Source organism: Dermochelys coriacea, chromosome 7, assembly GCF_009764565.3.
Source record: "Dermochelys coriacea isolate rDerCor1 chromosome 7, rDerCor1.pri.v4, whole genome shotgun sequence".
Lineage (NCBI taxonomy): Eukaryota > Metazoa > Chordata > Testudines > Dermochelyidae > Dermochelys > Dermochelys coriacea.
This window is the reverse complement of record NC_050074.1, coordinates 88,799,027-88,822,618: the sequence shown is the minus strand read 5'-3', so window position 1 is coordinate 88,822,618 and position 23,592 is coordinate 88,799,027. Positions and strand designations below refer to the sequence as shown.

The window sequence follows — 23,592 nt, the reverse complement described above, 5'->3', positions numbered from 1 at the left end:
TTATTGCAATGAGTTTATCATAAAACACCCATGCATTCTGTATATGCCACATATTGCGCAGGAAACCTATTTAAGAGATATTTGATAACTTTAAAAAGTTATATGAACTATAACTGTTCAAATATCAAGGAGAGAGAAATTAAAACTAATAATGCATTGAAAATACCACTAAAATTGCCTAAGTTGTTCTTGGTATATAAAAATATTATAATATATGACAGGGTGACATGGTGTATAAAGGATTCATCAGCATACATTTTGGATGGCCATAGACTCTGGTAATCTGTTCATATTTATATAGTTTTCTAATATTGTATTTAACTTAATGACAGGTTTCAGAGTAGCAGCCATGTTAGTCTGTATTCGCAAAAAGAAAAGGAGTACTTGTGGCACCTTAGAGACTAACAAATTTATTTAAACATAAGCTTTGCATCCAATGAAGTGAGCTGTAGCTCATGAAAGCTTATGCTCAAATAAATTTGTTAGTCTCTAAAGTGCCACAAGTACTCCTTTTCTTTTAGTATTTAACTTGCTAGTGATCTTGACCTACAGAGAAATGAATGACTTTTAAAGGATACAAAATTTTACATAAAAAAGAGAAACAGCACTAGTATAATGTTTTTCTACAAAGGCAACTACCACTTTGAAAAAGCCTCAAAAATTGGCCATCAAGCACAAATGTAATCCTAAATTCCCCTAGCACAGGGGTGACATAAGGCAATAGGAGATTTCATATATTAAATTTCTACCATCTTTTGTTCAGATGAAACTTTTTATTACTTCATGCTTGTCGCTAATCCCTATTTTGTTCCTACCTTTATTATCTTAAAAACATTTATAAAAACTTGTGCAATTATGCATCATTCATGAGCTGAAAAGCAGTCATGGTCAATTGATTAATTTTGCTACCATTAGGCAGTCAGAGAAATACATGGCAGTAACAGTACAATGTGTAACTGATAAAGCCAATGACTTTTCCAAAACAATATAATAATCTAAACTGTATCAAGCTTTACTTTAAAAATACACACTCAGCTGCTTCTAACAGGGAAAGAGATTGTGGCTTTAAAAGTAATGATTTAAGCCCTGTTTTTTTTATCAGATTGTATTACAACACTGTAGTTGACCTAAGTTTAAAGGCAATAAATAAATCACATATCCATTACTGTATGTACATTGCAGACAAAGAGTAATGAATAGAAAAAATTATTGGGAGCAAAAATAAATGACAGGCTATCAAAAAAGGTCTTCATGATTACAGCTCTGGTAACAAGCAAATCATAGTGTAATTAAAAGAAATATATTTTGCACTTATACATCACTGAGGACGTCAACATATTTAATAAATATTAAGTTAGCTTCAGGACATCCCAGTTAAAACATATATACAACCATTTCTGAGATGAAACACAGCAATGGTTTAACAGTATTTTGGAATGGAAACTGACATCACAGAGGAAATTTAATAAATTTAAGAATACCAAATTTGAATTTGACGAGCAGCGATACCCCTCTTTTTGTGAAACAGCCCTGTGATCTTTGACTACATGCGGTCAGGAACTTTGCTTTACAAAATTCTCATATGCTGAGATGAGGATAGTGATAGAAAAGAAGGGATGCTGAACAATATAATGTCATCAATCCCAGAACTCAAATATTAAATTCGGAATATCAAAGGTGGAAAGAAAAATTTGCAACAAACAGTTCACTAACAGTCTAGAGATAGGGGAGTCACACCACTGTCATGGCGCAGTGAGTAAGCAGACTCTGGGAGCTCCCACTGACCCCTTTCTTAGTTTTCAGGAACTTTTTCAACAGAGCCCTCCAGTAAGCCCTATACCTTTCATTAGGCCTGAAGGAGTCCAGGAGAAAGGTGAGAATAGAGGAGAAGATGCAGAGCAGAGAAGATTAGAGCAGGCAGTCTCTCCTCCACATCACGTATTGGAGGAAGACTGTCAGCATTGCTGGAGGTAAGTGAGAGGCCCATCTACCTCCCTCCTTCCCTGAAAAAGTAGTGGCAGGAGATAAGTTCTCTTTATTTTCTGGGAAAACAAAAAAAGATAAATGAACAGGTGGCCCATCCTTCCTGCCCCCAGAGGACTGCAAGGAGTTGCTGTATTGTCTTCCCTCTCCCTCCCCACCCCAAAACTCTGTGGTACTGTAGCAGCAGGAGGTACACCTTTCTCTCAGAAATATGAAAAGTGGGGTGACTGGAATTATCATCTACCCCTTTGGATGGTCACAGCGCCATGCCAGAATACAGTGGACAGGGCAGAGGGGTAACAGCAAGTGGCCTCACAGTTAATATGTCCATTCCAGAAATGTGGGCAGTGTTTGGCAGCTCTGGATGAAAAACACACACGGGGAAAGAGGAGGGAAAGAAAATAAGATAATATGCAAACCAAGGGGCTGGAGTCAGAAGACACAGGTTTAACTGTGGTGCTGGAAACCCATTTTATCAAGTTTTAAGAAAAAATAAAGGACAAAATGGACACAATGAATAGTCAAATAAACAAACTAGTAGTAGCCATTACAGACATGGACTCTAGGATTGCCAGTACTAAGAAGGACATACAGGGTCAAAATGCTGGCTGAAAAAGTGGAAGATTTGGAAAACCGGGGTCATAGGAAAAATATTAGGATTCTAGGGCTGCCAGAAGGGACCAACAGAAAATACCTGATAAAATACTTTGAAGCATGGATTTCAAAAGCTTTGAATCTGCCAGTCAAATCAGAAAAAAATAACTTTGAAAGGGTGCAGTGGAATGGGGGATACCAGCTCATAACAGAAATTTGACTAGACCACATCCTATCATAGTTTGGCAGGGACCAGGTCTTGATTCTTGACCCAGCCAGGAAGTTGAAAGAGCTAGGAGTGGAGGGCAACTGAGTCTCTTTCTATCAAAACTATTATACAGATGCATGGAGGAAAAGGGATGAATTTACAGGCCTTCACAAACAGCTCCAATAGGAAAAAGCTTTGATTTGCATATTTTACCTCAGCATCCTGATGAATATCAGGAGGATCGAACTCTCACTTTTTATACACCAAGAAAAGCGTAAAGGTTCCTGAACTGAATCCTGGAACCAAGCACAGGAGACCAAGTTGAAGTGGGGACTAATAATATTCAAGTTGCATACAATTTAATCAAGGGCTCTATAAGTATCAGAAAGGGAAATTAGAATGACCTTTGAATGGAACAAAGCACAATTGTTATACTTGATAAGGAAAATAGAGCTTAAGTGGCAAAATCATCAGAACGATTTGTATGTTAAGTTTATTAGGAATATTGTTAAGTAATAGTTTTAAACAAATAATGGGACAGGAGTTAATGCTAGGAAACTTTGCAGATATTAAGTATATCAGAAAATACATTATGAAGTAAAATGAAAAATAGAATGTTTGAAATATATGGTTTAAGGTTATATGTTACGGTTGGTAATGATATTGAATGTAAATGCAGGCAAGTTGATAAAATAAATGCTATATAGTAACAGTAAATGCTATATAGTAACAACAGGGCTGTGGGTTGAAGAAGAGGGGGAAGGTACTATGTGATCATGTCAATAATGAACGTATGGAAAAATGGGTTAAAAATATCAGGAATAATCTGGGAGGTATTTCATATTTTTCTCCAAAACTGCCCAAACATATGGTAGGATAGCTCTAACTTTTGATATAAAAATTCTTGTACATTGAAATTCTTAATGCTAGAATTGAATTAATATATATCTTGGACGATATGCCTGTCTTCATAAAAATAAAGATTAATTCCTTTATTAGCAGGGAGGTGAAAGTCAACCTGTGGAAACCCCACAGACCCATGTTCGAGACCCTCAAAGCCCAAACAACAGCCAATGTCCTCTGGAATGGTTGTTGAAGAATGAAGGGCAGAGGTGAAAGTGAGCCAGTACGAGCCGGTGCACAGTACCAGGGTGGATCGGCTTCTCCGGGCACAATTTAAAGGTCCTGTGGCTCCCAGCAGTGGCTGGAGCACCCAGCCCTTTAAATTGCTCCCAGAGCCCCGCTGCCCGAGCCCTGGGGTAGCGGTGGCGGGGCTGAGGCAGCGATTTAAAGGCCACCGGCCGTAGCAGCGGCCGAGCCCTGGGCCCTTTAAATTGTCCCCGGAGCCCCACCGCCGCTTTTCCAGGGCTCCGGCAGACTCCGGGGACGATTTAAAGGGCCCGGGGTGGTAGTGGGGGCAGGAGCCCCATCCCTGGAGCCCTGCTGCCAGAGCCCTGGGGAAGCAGCAGCGGGGCTCCGGGGACGATTTAAAGGGCCCAGGGCTCCGGACGCCACTACTGCCCAGGGCCCTTTAAACTGCTGCCAGAGCCCCTGTCTGCTCTTGTTACCCCGGGGACGGGGAAGGAGGCACTTGCCAGTACAGGGTGGGCCGGGGCTGGCTCTGACCTCCGCCAGCCCCGCCCCTTCCACCCGAGGCCCTGTCTTCCAGGGGCCAGAGCCAGCCCAGCCCCATACCGGTAAGTCCCTAGACTTACTTTCACCCCGATGAAGGGACATATGAATCTTTAGCGCCTCTGGCACATATATATCTTGCGATGCCGGCTACAACAGTGCCATGCGAATGCCTGTTCTCACTTTCAGGTGACATTGTAAACAAGAAGCGGGCAGCAGCATCTCCTGCAAATGTAAACAAACTTGTTTCCCTGAACAATTGGCAGAACAAAATGTAGAACTGAGTGGTCTTCTGGGCTCTAAAGTTTTACATTGTTTTATTTTTGAATACAGTTATTTTTTGTACATAATTCTACATTTGTAAGTTCAATTTTCATGATAAAATATTGCACTACAGTACTTGTATTAGGTGAGTTGAAAAATACTTTTGTTTTTACAGTGCAAATATGTGTAATCAAAATAAATATAAAGTGAGCACTGTATACTTTGTATTCTGTGTTGTAATTGAAATCAATATATTTTAAAATATAGAAAACATCCAAAAATATTTAAATAAATTCAATTTTATTAACAGTGCGATTAATCAGAATTAATTTTTTTAATCGCTTGACAGCCCCTATATGAAATGTACCTACATTGGTCTTGATTCAGGAAGGTGCTTTACCCTATGCCAAACTAGAAAGCATGTAAGTAGTTCTGCTGGAGCCAATGTTAAATGCTTAAAGTTAGATACATGGTTAAGTACCTGTTGAGCTTCTATTTGTGGAGAGAAATCCCATTTGTTCACCTTCTTAAGTGCAACATCATTTTAAGTGCTCAGATTTAGCTGGATGCACCACATGCAATTACTTCCTACTATTTTCATCTGATGTCTGATGTAAGTGAATTAATTTCTGTCTTATGTGACCTATTTGTAAAAGCCATTCCTCTTGTAATAGCTTTACCATTGTAGCTAGACACCATGAGTATCAGGACCCTACAGTCTTGAACCTGAGTCTGCAGAGTTCCTAGTTGAGTGTTACCTCCCTGTTCCCTCCCAGCAGCTCATTGCTAACTGACCAAGTGACGAGACCATGAAACCTGAAGCTACATCAGGGCAGCTTCCCTTGGACCCTGATTGGAGGAACACCGGGACCTCTGATTGGTCAGGGCTTCCTATTTAAACACAAGAGAGGCCACACTTGGGCTATATCTGGCTGGTACATTGGATCCTGCCTTCCTGATGCCTGAGTTTTGGTTCCCTGCTTTGTTCTTGGTTCCTGCTTTCCTGACCTGCTCCTGGTTCCAGCCTTCCTACTTTGTTACTGATTCTTAACCCTGATCTCCAACTCTGATTCCAACCTTTGGCTCAACTCCTGACTCTGATCCTTGGCACAAATCCCAAATCTTGATCCAACCACTAGACCTGACCACCTATATCCCAGCCCCAAATGTTTGTGAAGAGCAGTACCCACAGATGTGGCCCAGGAAAGGAACAAGGATGAAGCCAAGCTGTTAACCTGAGCTCTGAGAAGAACCAGGTTTGCCCAAGTGGGCTGCCTGCCTCCAGATGGACAACCAAACTCTGCGGGCTCAAATTTCACAATAGACTACTGAGAACCAACTGTTGTGGAAGCAGGAGAGACAACTGCACCTTGAGAACACAACACCTCAGGCATGACCCACATTATCTGTGCCTATTAGAGTGGGTGATGAATGGAAAATGGAGGTTAGGACTCGTTATGGCCATTTCATGTATTTAGTAATGACATTTGGCCTAAAGAATGTCCTGGCCACTTTCCAACATTTCCTCAATGATGTGTTATATGGTATATTACACAAATAATTTTAGTCTATCTTGATGATATACTCAGAGCAGCATAATTTCTACATAAAGATGGTCCCAGAGATACTATGTCACAATATAGCCTTTATGCTAAATTAGAAAAATGTGCTTTTGATCAAATGACCATAGAGGTCCTGGGTTTTAGCTGTCTCTTAAAGGATTTAAAATGGATCCACTCAAGGTCCGGCTATTTGTGACTGGGCTGCACCTTGAAATGTCCATGACCTGCAATGTTTTCTAGGCTTTTCAACTTTTAATGTTAGTTCATCTCCAATTTCTCAAAGCAGATCACACCTGTCATGGACCTACTATGCAAGAATGTTTAGTTCCATTGGCCTCCTAAAGCCCAAATAGCTTTTGGGCAATTAAAGCTAGCCTTAACCATTGCTTCTCCCATAGGTGCTGGAACTGCCACACCCCCTGCCTCAAAGTGGTTTCCATTAAATACAGAGACTACAATTTGGTTCAATGGCTCTCAGCACTCAGACTATAAAAATTGTTCCAGTGCCACTGGCTATTACCCTAGCTCATCCATATGCGATACACGCTTTTGTTGTAGAAGCATATGCCTCTGGTGTGGCGATTAAAGTGGTTTTCTTGCAAAGCAATGGGGAAGCCAACCAAATTTTACATCCCTGTGCCTATTACTCCCAGAAACTCACCCCCGCAGATTAGAACTATGAACCCCCACCAAAACAGCCTTCAAGGAATGTCATCATTACCTCAGGGAAACCCAGCATCCAGTCCAGGTTTTTATTGATCATAGAAATTTAGAATACCTGTGCAAGGTTAGAGAATTGAATCAGTGACTTCAGTGGGCCTGTAAGGGGTTTCACAAGTGCCCCTTCTGGTTGGGTGTGACTGAAGTCTTTAACAGTCCCGGCCATGGTATCAGACTGTACCTCTAGAGCTTCCTCCCTGTAGGCAATGGTTTCACGCTTTCTGGGCCCTTCTGGTCCCAGCTCTCCAGCTGGGCCTTTTAACAGTTCAGATTCCCTTCTGTTATTGCCATCCAATTGCAAGCCACTCCCCCCGTGGCCTATGCGGGTAACCCAGGCCCACCCACTATTACTAAGTCCCAGCCCAGGGACCCTAAGAATAGCAGCCATGCAACACTATGTCTCTTTGACTAAAATGTTTTAAGTTCCCTGGGCCACTTACTTGTATACCCAGCCTTCACCAAATGCTTCACCTTTATCTCAAGGCTCTTCTGAGTTCAGTCCCAGCAGCTAGCTAGGTGCTCTTTCTTGCTCCTCCAGTCCTGGCCAGCACTGAACTGTGCTACATGGTGCTACAGTTCCCTTTACCCAGCCAGGAGCACCACCTGCACTCCTCTGGCTCCAGCAAGGAATTGTCTCTGGCTCTGCAGTCCCTTTTTTATATGTCCTTCCTGGGCCCTGGTTGGTTGCTCACTGCAGTCTCTCTGATTAGTTAGCCCTTTGCAGTCTCCCCCGATTGGATGCTTCCTCATCAGTCTTTCTAGGCTGCTCGAAGGACTTAGCTCCAAATTCTCCTTTCCTGGGATGGGTATAGCAGTGCCCTAAGGCCTCCAACAGAGGCTTCCTGGTCTAGTCCACCGTGTCACAGGGCCTTGTTCTTTTCACAATTCTACTTCATTATCTCCTACAGTCCCAGAATTAGAAATGGCAAAGCTGCCATTTAATATTCTTTGGAAAGGAGAATATTACACAGATCAAAAGAGCCAAGCCAAGAACCATCTCATATACTTACACCCCATAATTTCCTGAAAGCTGCCATGTAACAGGATTTATTTTCTTTAATCTGTTCTGTCTCTCCTTCCGATGAGTTGGCCCCACTAAACAAAGAGCTACACAACACTCAATAGAGAGTTATGTTCGTGAAGAGATGCACCTATGTTACACTGGTCCCCAAAGCATGGGGACACAACAAGAATGCCATGGCTTCCTGTTAGCAGAACATCTGGGGCACTTCAAAACCCAATGTTTGGTATCCCGTTTCTTCTAAGGTCCCCAAATGTCTTCTACAACACAGTCATTTGTTGCTTCCCATAAAATATGAACTTGTGCCAAGACATCACACAGTAAACCCTTTGGCCTCCCTCAACCCCTGAAAGTTTCTCATGACCTAGGTGGGGTTATCACAGATTTTGTTGTAGAACTGCCAGCGTCCATTGGGTTTATAACAATTCTGACAGTTGTGGGCCTTCTTTCAAATTCTTTGGGGGCAGGAACTCCATTGTATATCTATACAAGGATTAGCACATTTTAGGCAGTACCATAATACAAATAAAATGTAATTTTCTTTACTAACCCAGTTTTACAGATGGACTAAATGAGGCACAAAAAGGTTAAGTGATTTGTAAATACCACAGAGAGACTGTTGCAGAGTTTGAAAGACAACAATCTTTGGATTCTTAGCTATGGTCAAGCTCACTGATATCCTTTATAGCAGGGATTCTCAAACTGTGCCTTCGGGTATGCAAAACATCTGTCAGGGGATACATGAAAGAAATTGTGTAATGGTGGATTTTATTTATTAATTATGTTATGTATTGTATTTTCATAATAGGCTATTCAGACAAAGCTTTAAAACTGTGGGCATTTGTTATATGAAATGCAGTAAATTAATTTACTTCAAGATGTACCAATGAGAACAGAAACACAGACGCGGATGTACAGAGCCCTCACTTCCAATCACTGTACAGCACGAGTTCAGTTACCTAGCAACTGTCCAGACTAACTGAGCTCAGAACTTTTTTTTTTTGGTTGTATATGTCACACTATAACTATCTGTATGTTACAGGGAAATATGGCCAGATGGCTAAAACAGGTAGCATTAAAAGAACAAAAAATGTATCCGTTATGAGAAGGCTAGGGGTACACGGGCAACTAGTTGATCTGGAAAGGGGTATGCAATAAGAAAAGTTTGGGAACCTCCACTTTATAGTGTACTGACAGTGGACTTAAGACTATCTCTTCCCCCACAAATCACATTTACTTGGGCACTGTACAGGGAGGATCTGAAACACAGTGACTTGGAACAGAGTAGGAAAGCAGCTTCTCTGTAGGTATCAGTCTAGCCAGCAGTCACAGTGGCATTTAAGAGTCCTACAAAAAAACCTGTACTTGAGACATAGGTTTGTGGATCTGCATAGTGGCTAATCCTGTGTTCCTGCCCAGCTTGTCACGACATCTAAAGGGAGAAAACCTATAGAATGTAATAGGAATGAAATTTGCATTTTTCAATAGTGGTTCCATGCTGCTGTTGAGATGAACATTGTCAAAAAGAGCTACTCCTCTGTATCCTACCCATGGACTTTTCTTATAAGGCTGACTCACCAGTGGCCATAGCTATAGTGATTCTGTTGCATTTAGAAGATCCTTAATCATGGGGGAGCCAGATACAACAAGTGGTAAGTTCTGTTGTCTACCATCCCACCTGACAACACAAAGGCAGAAATATTGAAATAAGAGAATCGAACTTTTCATCCATGGTTAGGATAAAATACCTACCCATTACTGAGCACAATGGGGAGTTTATTTTGGAGACACTTCACCTTTCATCCCTGCTATATCAGATATTTCTTAGATACCTTTCCAAGCCTCAACTGATGGAGTAAAACAGAGATTATATAAAAGGTTAAAACTCTAGGTTTCACATCCTGTGAAATCTGTAGACAAGCTAGTCATGCACATAGACTTTGCAAAGAAATGCAAATAAATACGATGCAGTAAAATATTCCACCTCTGGTAGTGACTGATGTGTCACTGATGCTCAGGGATATGATATTATTTGACAAGGGAAAAAAAAGTTATTTTACAAAAAAAGTTCATGTTTATATCACAAGTTTTGCAAAATTTGTCATATAATTTGAGTCATGGTTTTTAAAAATTAGTAACTGAAAAAAATCAATAAGGGTAAATTCCATCACCTAATAGGAGCACATAACTCATTAAGAATCACTTTCACTGAAATAAAGACTGAATTTTGCCCCAAGAAAGGAATGTTTCACTTGTCATTAGACTTCTGTAAAACCACACAGTTTTTAAAGTATTATAATTATATACAATATTTAATACAAGATATGGGTGAGAAACTCTAAGTAGCCATCTCCCAAAAAAGAAACCTACCTTATTATTAAGAAAACAAACTATATTTCTTGGTGAAGTACTGTCTGAGTGAAATCTTGGCCTCATTGTCAAAGAGTTCTACTACTCTTTGATTTTGATGGGGCCAAGATTTTATCCCTAGAGTCTGTGTCCACGTTTTTACTCATTATCAGAGAACAGAGACTAATTGATTAGGCCCGCAGTGGAAAATATTACCTCTTGCACTAGAACAGCAAGAAAAAAAGGTCATGTTCATACTTTCATGATAATGATGATTAAATATCTAAAATGGCCTAAATTAAACAAGAATAGGACAAAAATTCTTTGGATATTCCCCAACTCCTCAACACTCAGTGCACTTTTAACAAGCAAAACAGAACAAATCGGTTGCTGGCATTTTAAATGGCAGAGTTCACATCTGAAGTAAACAATATTTGAACGTTTTTTTGTACTAAACACCAAAACTATCTTTTTTCAGTTAATTATTTCGTTTAGATGATCATTAATAGGGATTTAGAAAATACTGGGGTAACAGGGTGGTTTTCCCCTTTAACTGACTGGGGGCTTGGGGGCAGCATAGGGAGCTGGGTGGCTAGTACTAGCCCCACAAATCTGAGCCACCATAGAATCATGGAATATCAGGGTTGGAAGGGACCTCAGGAGGTCATCTAGTCCAACCCCCTGCTCAAAGCAGGACCATATCCCTGAGCATCAGTGACGCATCAGTCAGTACCAGAGGTGGAATATTTTACTGCATCATATTTATTTGCATTTCTTTGCAAAGATCCCTAAATGGCCCCCTCAAGGACTGAAGTCACAAGCCTGGGTTTAGTAGGCCAATGCTCAAACCACTGAACTATCCCTCCCCCATAAAAGACTAGTCAAGTGAGGCAGTGAGAATGGAGAAAGAACAAAGCAATCTGTAACTTACTGTGATCAATTAATTATAAATTCCACTGCAATCAGACCAGCCACCTGTGTGCACTGCCCAGCTCTGCTGCTGGTCGTACCAGGGCCAGATTGGCACTGAGCCACCTGGCTGCCGAGCAGCAGATGAGCAGGAAGAGTCCCTAGAGCCCAGCAACAAGCAGAGTGGTGAGTCCAAGAATCCATGGCTTGGTGCTGCAGGCCGAGTCCATTCCAAATGTGGCTAGTGCCCAATGAGCCAGCCGCATCCCTGGAACAGCAGTGGCAAGTCAGTCTCTCTCTAGTGCCTTCAAGCAGAGCAAGGGATGATGCCTGGGAAGGAGGGAGGGAGCAAGACTGAGAGAAGAGAGGGGGAATGGGCTGCGGAGGAAGGAGCCAGACACAACCAGCTGTGACGAAGCCACCATCACACTGAACTCCCAGCCCCTACTCAAGCTGCCACTATGCTTATGAAGGCCTTCCCCTCAACTGGATGGCATTTCACTATGTTTGTCTATCTTTAACACGAGAACTTTTAAGCATCACATCTAATCAATTTCAAAATTTCAGGGAATGTTGTCCACATCAATTGCCAGAACTCTATTGATTTTGGGGAAAATTGGAAAACTGAAACAGGAAAAATGGGGGGGGGGTTACACAGAGCCCTTTCCAGAAGTTTAGCACAGTCACAGCTTGAAGCACCTCTGAAGCACCTGTATCATCTCTGCACATCTTCCCAATAGAGTTTAATGTATGGTGATACAGTGACAGACTTATCCCCCAGAGAAAGAAGAATGGTGGGGAGGGAAAGAAGAAAATAGGAGTCTGTATAAAGTCCCTGCCATATGATGGGGTTAATGGAGAACCCTGGTATGGGGGGAATGATGGAATGAGAGCATGGGAGAAGAGGAAGATGGCAGTACACACAAAGACCCTGGCATGGGGCAAAGATGGAGGACCCCCTTATATGGGGAAGGGAGAATGAGAATGAACACAGATCCACTGCTCCAAGGAGAATAAGAGAGGGGGGAAGGAAGGGGCACAGACAACCTCTAGTGGGAGGAGACTGAGGGAGAGGGGAATGGAACCACACATAGAGCCCCTGGTATAGAGGGAAGACTGGGTGACCCTGGAATTCACATCAGAGGAAGGGGGACATACAGAACCCCTGATAGGGTAAACACGGTGATCCTACGATGAGAAAAGCGGGGAAGGGGAAAATGGGGGCACAGAGCTCCTATCATGGGAGTAAAGGAGGAATGAAGGGCATGGGGAAGTGGGATAATGGGGTGCACAGAGAACTGCTGACATGGGGGGGAATAGGGAACTTTGGTATGGGATCAGGGGAGAATGGGGAATACACAGAAACTCTGCCAAGGAGACTGGGAGGAGTTCCAAGAAGTCCCTAAAACAGAGATAGATGTGAGGGTGACACACAAGGAGCTTGTGGGGTAAAATGGAGGACTGCAAGGAGCCCTGGTGTGCGCAATAAGTTATGCGGATAGAAGCTACAAAGTATCCAACCCTGTAGTCTGTTTTGATAATAGATTAATTTAATTTCCTATAATTTAGATGATAAAAATATGTTTTGTCAGCTGTCTATGCAAGTCAATAGTTAATAAAAATATTTTTAATTGTTTCCTCAAAATCATATATACATGTTGAGAAATTTCCCTTGTAGCAGCATAAGTACCTACCACACAAGTTACCAATGAAGAAAGGAGCTATTTTAAGTTTTTTAAAAGGGCTCCTAGGGAAGAAATGAGTCTAGTCAGTGTCAGCTTTCCATTTTTAAAGTATATACTAAATTGCAAACGTTTGTATTTTCCTTTTAATTATACCGAGTATAAAGCAATATAACAGAACTTCAGAATTCTTCTGTTGACGCTGCTTTCTAGTAGTAGTTAGAATTCTACAGGCATATAGAACATTGATTTGCTGACTTATTAGCACAGATGCAGTTTGTTTACTCCATCATATTTATAAGGGAGGAGGAAATAGCTCTGTGGGCAGAGATTCTAAAAAAAATCAAAGGGAAAATATAAAAGGCTGAGACTGACATTTTTTTGTGAAGTTGTTAGATCAGACTCCAATGCTGCAAACACTTATGCATGTGCTTAACATTTCTATAAGTAGGGACTTCTTGCAGTAGTAAATTTAAACATGTCCATAGATAGTCACAATACTGAGACCTTAGTGACTAAAAGCCAATGCCCAGGAAGTGGATGGAATAAATGTAATGGGTTAGTCACTGGAGTTATGCCAAGCCCAAAGTGTATGTTTAGACTAGGGTAGAAATGTCACATGTTTACAAAAATACACACAAGTTGAATGTGTGTATTTGTGTGTGTGAGAGAAAACTGTTAGATTGAGAATCCTGAGGACTGAAGTTCTTTATTCATTCAACCACAGAACGTTCCCAGTAAGACCAGTGTCAGTGGAATCTTCGTTACAGTGCTCCAATAGTATATTAAGGTCAGGCTTGACAAAGCCCTCGCTGGGATGATTTAGTTGGGGATTGGTCCTGCTTTGCGCAGGAGGTTGGACTAAATGACCTCCTGAGATCCCTTCCAACCCGGATATTCTATGATTCTACTATTTCAACTTTACTCCAGAGTTAGAGAAAAGACCCTCCCATATAAAAACCCTGCTATTTCTCTATGCTATTTCAATCTGACCTCTCAACTCAGTCTGTCAAAGGGGAACTAGTTGATATTAGTTGTAATTAAAATGGTGGCTTTGTGATGTGAAGGAGTCTGGACATGTGACTTGGTATGTATGTGACCATGAAACAATCTGATGCAGCAATCTAAAAAGTACCAATCCTCCCGATGCATGGATTTTTAATATAAATTAGAATGTTTACTTTTTAATTGCTTTGGTATCATAATATAGCATATACAGAATGGAGATACAGTATTTAGTCAAAAAAAGAGTTCAATGTATGTCTCTGAAATGTAAAAAGCTGTTAAGTACAATCTAACTACATCAATTAAAAAAGAAAGGAGATATATGTTAACATATACAGCAGATTAACATTTTATTGTGATAATAAATATGCTTTTTTGTAAAAATGAAATTTTCTTTTCAGGTAAAAGTAAAAAAAAGTTAGCTATTTTAGGAATTTAGAAACTAGGGCATTTTGACAAGGGACTTAATAAAGGTGCCTCTTTATTCTTCCCATTGGAACTGTAAAAATAATAGGCTATTCAATAGCCACAACCCCTCAAGCACTCTCATTAAAACTCACAATTGTAAGGCCTGATCATTACTTGAATGAGAAACCAATAAGGAAAATCGAAGTACAGCAAGAAGTGATGGTGTTAATTCAGTTAGTGGCAGTTTTCTTTCCAAGTCAGCATTGAACCAATGTTCTAAAGTACTGTTAGGGGAACTCTGGTCCTGTAAGTGACATATTTTTCAGATGAGGTGTAAAGTAGGTTCTGACCACTTGTAGTTATTGAAGTTCCCAGTGCACTTGTAAATCCTACACTGAAAGAGTCAGCAGAAGTGATACCAAGTATCTGGGGGTAGCCATGTTAGTCTGTATCCACAAAAACAACAAGGAGTCCGGTTAGTCTTTAAGGTGCCACCAATTTATTTGAGCATAAGTTTTCATGGGTAAAAACCTCACTTTTTCAGATGCAAAAGTAGAAGTGAGAATGACTGACAGAGAGAACTGGTACCATTTACTATTTAATGTTATTTTTAGCACTGAAACAAGTGTTGATAGTGTGCTGTCACTAAATTCTCAACTTCAGATTGGCTTGCAGTGAGAAACCAAAATATTCTGTAGTATTATTCATGATTATTAAAACTGTACTAAAAATATCACAAACAAATCCCAAATGCTATCATCAATATACAATTCTAGGAATGTCATACTGTCTCATTCTGAAGCCTAAAAAATGTCTTTAGAGTCATCAGGAAGCGATGGAACAGCTACCAGTATAGTTAAGAGCTTTTTTTGTTCATAATATCACCAGGTTGAATTATCTATAGGATTTGCAGTCTGTTTACTATCCAGTTTCTAAGTTCTCAGTCATTTTGATTTTATGAATTATGCCTGTGAGGTGTACAGATACACAAGTGTAAGCTACACAGTAACACTTGCATCTTTGCGACCCCAAGAATCCTAAAATATTTTGATATCAGAGGTAACAATCAATCACTACCTTTGCACTACAGCTAATTTGCATGCAACTCTTTAGCAGTTGTATGAGGGAGACTGCACAGATGGTGGATTACTTGGCCCAACTTCCACACATGTGCCCAACTGCCACCTGCACAAATCAACACAAAATTTCCCAGCACAACCTCTCAGACACAAATCAAACACACACCTACATAAATGCAAACACACAACTCCTCACCACAGCTCCCACCCCCATTTGCCACCCACACAACTCTCCCTGAACAACATAAACCATGCACGATACCACTCCCAGCACATCTAATAACTCCAAACACACACAGCCTCTCACCGCAGCACACATCCCACATTTGCCACCCACACAATTTAACACAAATCTCCCAGCACAACCTCCCATACAGATAAATCAACACAGCCAGTATACACAATTATCCCAAACACATCCCCTCTTATCACCGCACAAATTCATACAAGTCTTTTATCACTAAGGAACCCACAAAATACAGTCGTGCATGTGGTAAATATTATGTAGCATTACTCCAAAAAGTTATAGTCACATGTCTAAATAAATTAGTAGCCCGTGGCAAGCTTAGTATTACGGTTAGTGAAAATAACCAATCTTATTTTTTATGCTAAGAATAAAAACACCTAACGTGGAACTGGAAGCATTAAAATAGTTTTATACATAGAAACTGCTTATCTAACCCTGTCTATGTAAATCTTTCTTGAGCATCTTAATTATTTACAAATATACATTTATATTGTGTTGTGACCTGTGCGTGTCTGATGTCACCTCTCAACACCAACTCATGCTGCTGGGTTACTGGGATGGTTCTCACTTTTTCTGAGGACTGTCTCCCTTCCAGCGCCCAACATGAACTACCTATGTGGGGATCTTCCGTGACTAGGGACACCAAGTTGAGCTCTTTTTCCCCTCTCAGAGCTCTACTAACCCTTCTTAAGTTAGTCCCCCTCTCCAAGCAAGCCTGGCCAGACCTTCTGTCTGACCTTCAGACTCCCTTTTCCTTGTGACTGCCCTGTCATAGTTTTCAGATTTCTGTCTCTCAACATCCATTCTTCAATTGTCACCTTGACCCAAAAAACCCAGAGGCTTCATCTGCTTTAATGATATCACCACCCGCAACAGTTTCTTCACAACCATCCACACAACAGCCAACCAGTATATACAATAACCCCAAACATCAATCTGAAGCCTAGAATGTCTGTTGAGTCACTGGAAAGTGAGAGGAATGGCTACAAATATTGTTGAGAGCTCTTTTTGTTTAGAATATCACTATGTTCAATCATCACTGTGATTTATGATTTGTTACCATTTTTTTTAAAGTTCTGAGGCATTTTCGGCTTCTTTTTACACATAACCTTATGAATTACACCTGTGCAGCAGCACGGGCTTTCAGCTACTAGTTTCACCTACAAAGAACTCAGGTGTCATTTTGGAGACTCATTAGTTTCCATGATGAGATAATACCAATGTATTTACTTATTTTAAATCTAGAAAGACTTGCATTGTAATGGAATATTGACCAAAACTGACCACTTCTTTGAATAAATACTTCTAAATCAAATTTTAAACTCATACTTTGGCGATTGGCTCTATAGATACTGGCTTTTAGGCATATTCATGATTTTCCTTAATCCTCTTTTCCCTGTAATGTTTTTGGTTTAGTCTTTGCTTCCTAAAGGTGTTATAGAGTGACTAATCTAAAAGTAAACTGAACAACAGATTATTAAAACCAAAATGAACAAAAGCCTCGCAACAGCTATTTTGTTTAATACTTTTTTTAAGGGTAGAATTCTTCCCCTTTACACATGTTGAATAGCATTCTTGTTGAACTTCTATTCCACATTTCTGTGTGCTGCAAAATCTGGCCCATTTTTATTTTATTTTTCTAGTTATCATAAAAAATATTTACATATTGGATGACCTAGAAACCATGACTCAGGGCTTGTCTACTGCTGCAGCGCTTTAGTGAAGATGCTACCTATGGTAATGGGAAGCATAGATAATCCATTTCCCCAAGAGGCAGTAGCTAGGTCAATGCAGAATTCTCCCATCAACCTAGGTTGGCTTAACTGCATCTCTCAGAGGTGTGGATTTTTCACACTCCTGAGCGACATAATTATACCTACCTAAATGCCTACTGTAGGCCAAGCCTAAACAGGGATACTACTATGCAACCTTAGAAGATGGCTTACTTCTTTACTACTTTAGAATGTTACTTCTAAACATAAGACTTAAAAAGATACAACAGAACAACACTAAAATTGTCCACACTGAAGCTAGTGACACTGCCATATGGATACACAGAACGATTACTATTGTACATACATGAAGTACTCTGTTGGTTATAAATATTGAATTCAAAGACAACAGGTGTGATTTGTTCAATAAAACTGCAATATCACTATAGGAAAAGTTCATTTTATTACATGTTCATGTTAATTCCCTCCTCATAGGGAGCCACCCTCTTGCCTTTGAGTAGCAGTTGTCAGACTTTCAGCGGGAGGTATGGATTTACATAGGCCCCTCGGGTTGAGAGGTCCAGCACTAGATTTTAGAATATGTGGTGCCTCCACCTAGGTAAATAGCCTCGATACCCCACGTGCTGGCTTTAGAGGTCTCTCATCTCCAGTAGATTTTACAAAGAACCTCAGAATATCACCCTAACAGCAGCAATGCTTACAATTTAAACTCAACAAACACACTGTAAAACAGCAAACTGAACAGTAAAAAACACATATGGATGTGACTTTTTTTTAAAGATCCCTCCTGATTCCAGACTAGTTCAACGCACAAAGAAACCCAAGGGGGGTGGAGGGGGTTGACATGATTTCTCATCCAAACACTACATGTTTTCTAAACAGCCTGAAGGCAAGCACCTGTTTATGTGTTTCCTCTCTCACTGTGTATGTACAGTGTATCATTCCACCAGCAATGATGATAAACTTGCTCGGAGTATTCAATTTTGAATTTTCTTGAATTAATTTGCTATCATTAATTGAGCAACTTAGATTAACTTTCAGAAAGATTAATTCTTTTTAAAGTGACCTTTTAAAATGATTTTAGAGCCTATATTTATCTACATTTTGTTGAATGAGCCTATATTTTCTGCTGAACACAATATTGTTTAAGATAGCAAACTAATGGAAGGGGATCCAATGCAGTAAATGAGAGAGCCTGTGTGGTGTTTTTTATGGAACAGTGTACATTTATGATGGAATCTATTGATTGACAGATTATAATAATGTTTTTTACGGTTATGTTTTCCTCAGAAAATTCCACTTTGTTCTTTTATAAGCTGCATCCATCTTGGGATAAGAATACAGAGGACTGAGTTACAGTTACTGAGAAACAACTCCTGAAAAAAATGGGCTAACACAGATAATTCATTTATTTCAGATTCATTTTTTGCTAAAGAGCTCTTAATACAGATTTTTTTAAAAACTTAAATAAAATTCATAACACCAATGAACTTTATCTCTAACGTTTTAACATATTTCAAACCAATCCTGGAAAAATCTGCATGACTACTAACATTTTTTGTGGGCAACTGTGGAAGGGATGTTTATTTTCACCTCACAAGCTCAGCCTTCATCTCTGCAGGTTTGTGAGCAGCTCAGCAGCTTCTCAGGAATAAAGTAGGGAGGGAGTAAACTATTGCCTCTCCTCCAAACCCTGCATGTCCTTTGATCCTGGTTGCAAGTATAATAAATCATTTGACTAGTGACCTGCTGGATTATTTAGCAATGGTCCCTATAGAGATTTTTATGGCAAGGTTTTCTTCCATTATATGTAGCAATAATTGTATAGTGAGATATGGCTCCATCACGACATTCAATTCACTGCAGTCTCTTGGGAGTGTATTGAAATTCACTATTTGAATAAGTCACTTAACTTCCTCATATAAAGTCCATCTATGAAATGATCTAATATGTTCAAATGTCATGTCTTGTTTCATTTGCTCAGTCAAGAGAACATGTTCATCCAGTAACTGCATTTTGAATAAATTAGGGATGTTTATTGGCCATTGTAAAATCTAAAAATATATTCCCCAAAATATAACATATTTCTCTTCATGTACATAACTTTGGACATTTCCTCCCTGTTATTCTACTTATATTCATGACAATACTAGAAGTCTGATCCAAAAAGCAAGGAAGTGATTTGTCAGTCAGTTATTGCATCGATTTCAAGGGGCCCTGACTGTATGTAATGAATGGGATACTTGTAAAGCCACTATCTACTAAATCACATATTTTAGCACCACTGTCTGTGGCAATCATTGCCCTCTTTTGGCTTGAGGATGTGGACTGACTTAATTACAGTAGTAGAGTATATATGGGATTATTTTTAACTCCTTCACTGAAGGATTCTGCTGCAGATTCAATGCAGCAATGTGGCATCAACCGTAAATGCTGATGTCCCACTAAAGCAATGTAGTCCCCTATATATGGCACAAAATGCTCTCCAGACAACACAAAAGGGGTATAACCTTTTCAAACTTCACAAGTTAACTAGACAGTGGTTTTGGAAATTCTGAAGGTGGACTCTTCCATTTGAGTCTGTAATGAAAAGTGTGTGAGCTTAGTGCTATCAGACATTGTGCTGTTAAAGGTACTGTCTTTTGGATGAGAAGACAAAAATCAATGTTCTTAACATCTGTACTGAGTCAAGATCCCATGGCACACAAAAGTAGGGATATTACCACTGTTGTCACCAAATGACAATAAAGGCAATTCCAACACATGAGACAATCTATGTTCTCCAACAGTTTCAACTAGATACCACATTCTTCACTTCCAGTCCTAAACTATTGTGCACTGTTAAATAATTACTATATTCCATCTCAGACAAGTCTGCATTTCTGTAAATGAAATTAATCTGTTAAACTCTTTAGGGTTCTTCATTAGCTTATGGATGAAATGTGGTATATTCTATACTGCATTTCTATTAGACCACATTTCCACTGAAATTAGATTTTCCTCATCTACATGGTAAATTAGATAGTAACAAAAAACCTAATGCTCTTTATCATCTAGAATTATAAAATGTAAAATCTTTGCCCTCTAAAAGTACTCTTACTGGTACTGTTGCTATTTGTAGCAGGTTTTGAATTTGGAGGAGAAAAGACATGACTGATGATTTTGAAGTAAAGATCTGTCAGTGACAAATATGCCTTACATGTACTACTACTAATCCAAATGTCAGTGGTACACTGCTATTCCTTCTTCGATACAATTGACCAGAGATTCAGTTTCCTCCTGTATTATTTTTAAAAAAAACAATTGTTATTGGGCTTGTGAGTAAAAGTTATTGAAATAGGGTATTGTTTTGGTTTTAAGTATTATAGGTAAGGGAAATGGCTTGAGGAAAATCCAAATTCCATTACCTCCACGAAAGGGGAGAATCAGGTTAACAGCCAAATCAGATTGTGTACATTTAACATATGTAAGAGGTAGGAGAGCTAGCTTCATTCTAAAAACAAACAAAAACCCACACACAACACCTTTCTCCCAGAAAAATCCCCACCAACCCAAAGACAAACAATTATATTTTAAGGGGCCCATGTTGTTGTGATGTAATTTCTTCGGCTATCCTACTTTGCTTTTCCGGAGTGTGTATTTTGGCTCGTGGAGTGGAAAAGTGGGTGCCTGGTGGCAGATGCAGATGGATGCTGATGGTTTACTCCAAATCCCTCCAGAATTCACTCTGGAATGTTCCAGGGCCCCCAGATACCTCATATTTGCCAATTTTTAAACTGTTTAGGTTATCCATGATAAACCAAAAAGGACTCACCTATCCTTCAAAAAATTATTTTGTCTATCTATAAACCTTTTCAGTTATCTCTGAAACACTAAAACAGGAATCATTAATAGGAACCTGTCCAAGAGAAGACCTACTCTTAGAAGGTGTAATCTCTTCAAAGAGAAGATTCAGCATGGCATCCTTTCTTCCTTCCTTTCACAATCTTCTCTCATCCCATTCTTGCCTCCTTCTGCACTTTCAACAACAACAAGGTTCCTCATCTATTTTCCTCTTAACTCTTCCACTTGGCCAAGCAATGCCTTCTCCTTCTTCCTCATGATCTACCTTGCCCTTACACTCTCACCACCTTCTTCAACCCTTAGCTTCTCACTCTTATTAAGTTCCTTTCTTTCACAGTATGAATATGCTATGATTCCTCTATCCTTATAACGCTCCAATATTTACCCTGAATCTTTCTCCAGCTGCTATCCCATCTCCCCTCACCTCTAAACTCAGTGAAAGTGTCACACACAACAGTTTTATTAAGGTTCTCTCCTCCAACTCTGTCTTTGTACCCTCCAATTTGGTCTCCATGACACCGAAACTTTGGTCTCCATGGTCTTTAATGACACTTTTATGGTCAAATTTTAGAGCCTCTACTTGGATAACATCTTTGAGTATCATCAATCTAGACCTACACGTGTCCATATGTTCCCCCTTCTTCCTTCCTCCATCACTTCCTTCAGAGATCTAGACTTGCCTTTCTGTTCTACTACTAAAGGCCTAGTCTAGGCCCTTATTATTTCTCATCTTAACAATTGCAACCTTTTCCTCTCTGGCCTTTCTGATATCCAATTGAATTCCTAGGTCCAATCAAAAGCTACTACTAAAATAATCCTTCTGACCATGTTACCCTCAAATGAGGGATGGTTCCCCCTTCTCCACTACATCAAATGAATGTTTTTGTCTGCTGGCCCTTCACAACTTAGCCCCTCCCTATTTAATACATTTACCATGCGATCCTTCCCCTACTCCATCAGTGGTGCTATCTTCCATTTCCTATTTGCTCCTACTATAAACACCCTCATATTTTCTTCCATGCTGCTCCTTTATGCATGGACCACTCTCCTTAAACTAGTCTGGAAAGACAATACCTTGTCTTTCAAATCTCTCTTTAAGATTCACTTCTACAATAATGACTACCAGAAAAAAACAGCTGATAATGGATTGTCAGATGGCCTTTAGCAGTGTCCAATATTTATTTTTAACTCTAGTTGTGTATAAACCTGGCCTATGTAAATGCATATTTTTATTACTATTTCTATCATCCTCCCTCCCGAGTTTCTTCAGATTGTACAACCCACTGATTATATCTTATATTAAATATATCCCAAGATCTTTAAGGCAGGGAATGTCTTTTACTGTGTGTTTGTACAATACCTCAATCATGATTGAAGACTTTAGGCTACCATAATAAAATAATAATCATTGAAAATAGGTTAAAAGTATCTAAGTCAGCTAAGCCAAGAAAAGCACAAGAGCAATTCATATTCTTCATGGCCTCTGAGAGCAACTAGATAACATGTATTGATGGTGAAAATCATAGTGATGTTACACAAAGAAGGAATGAGGGGAAAAACAATTTGCTTACATACCATGGATATCATACAAAACTAAAAAGAAAACATTCAGAGCTGAAATTACTGTTAGAATAGGAAATGTTGAAATAAAAAAAAATAGTCATTTTGGAAAGAATCCTGTTTCAACATACAAGGAAAGACAAACAAAACACAGTGTACTGGTGAGATGTCCATAATGAAAGAAATAGTGCTCTAATTCATAAAGGTGTACAACTTTTTACCAACATACAGTTTTCTAAATTTAAAAAAAGGAAACCTAACTACAAAAAGAATAACTAACATGATTATTACATTATAAGCATCCTATACCAAAACTAATAGTTTAATTAAAGAAAAACATACTGCATCTTCATATGTGCCTCTTAATAGTTCTTCATTTTACATTCACTTGACCAATCCCACACAAACAGACTCTTCTCTCTTCTTTATATTTATTATGTTTAAAATGTTGGTTTAAGAAACAAATGGTATATACATTTGCAATTTGATTACAAATACTGAGTCAAATGCATCCCTCGCATATCTCCATTAAATTAAATGAAGCTATACCAGGGATGAATATGGTTTATTGTCACATCATTTTACAATTCCTGCACTACTCTTTCTCTTGAGTTCCTCATTTTGGATCTTTTCCATGCACTGAAATTTTGGCTGGTTGAGGTGTATGTAAATATAGCTGCTGAGTAAATTTCTTCTTCTCTTTAAAAGTTACCATTTGGGTGCTGTAAATGGTACATTTCCAAATAAAATGTGCTGAGGAGCATACTTGCAAGCATATAATAATTAAAATGTG

The 23,592-nt window shown here is 39.4% G+C and overlaps 1 protein-coding gene across 4 annotated transcripts in view; it reads right to left on the bottom strand.

The window, feature by feature from the left end:
- PCDH15 (protocadherin related 15) overlaps positions 1-23,592 on the bottom strand; it is an 811,839-nt gene that overhangs the window by 713,270 nt on the left and 74,977 nt on the right. The window lies entirely within an intron of this gene.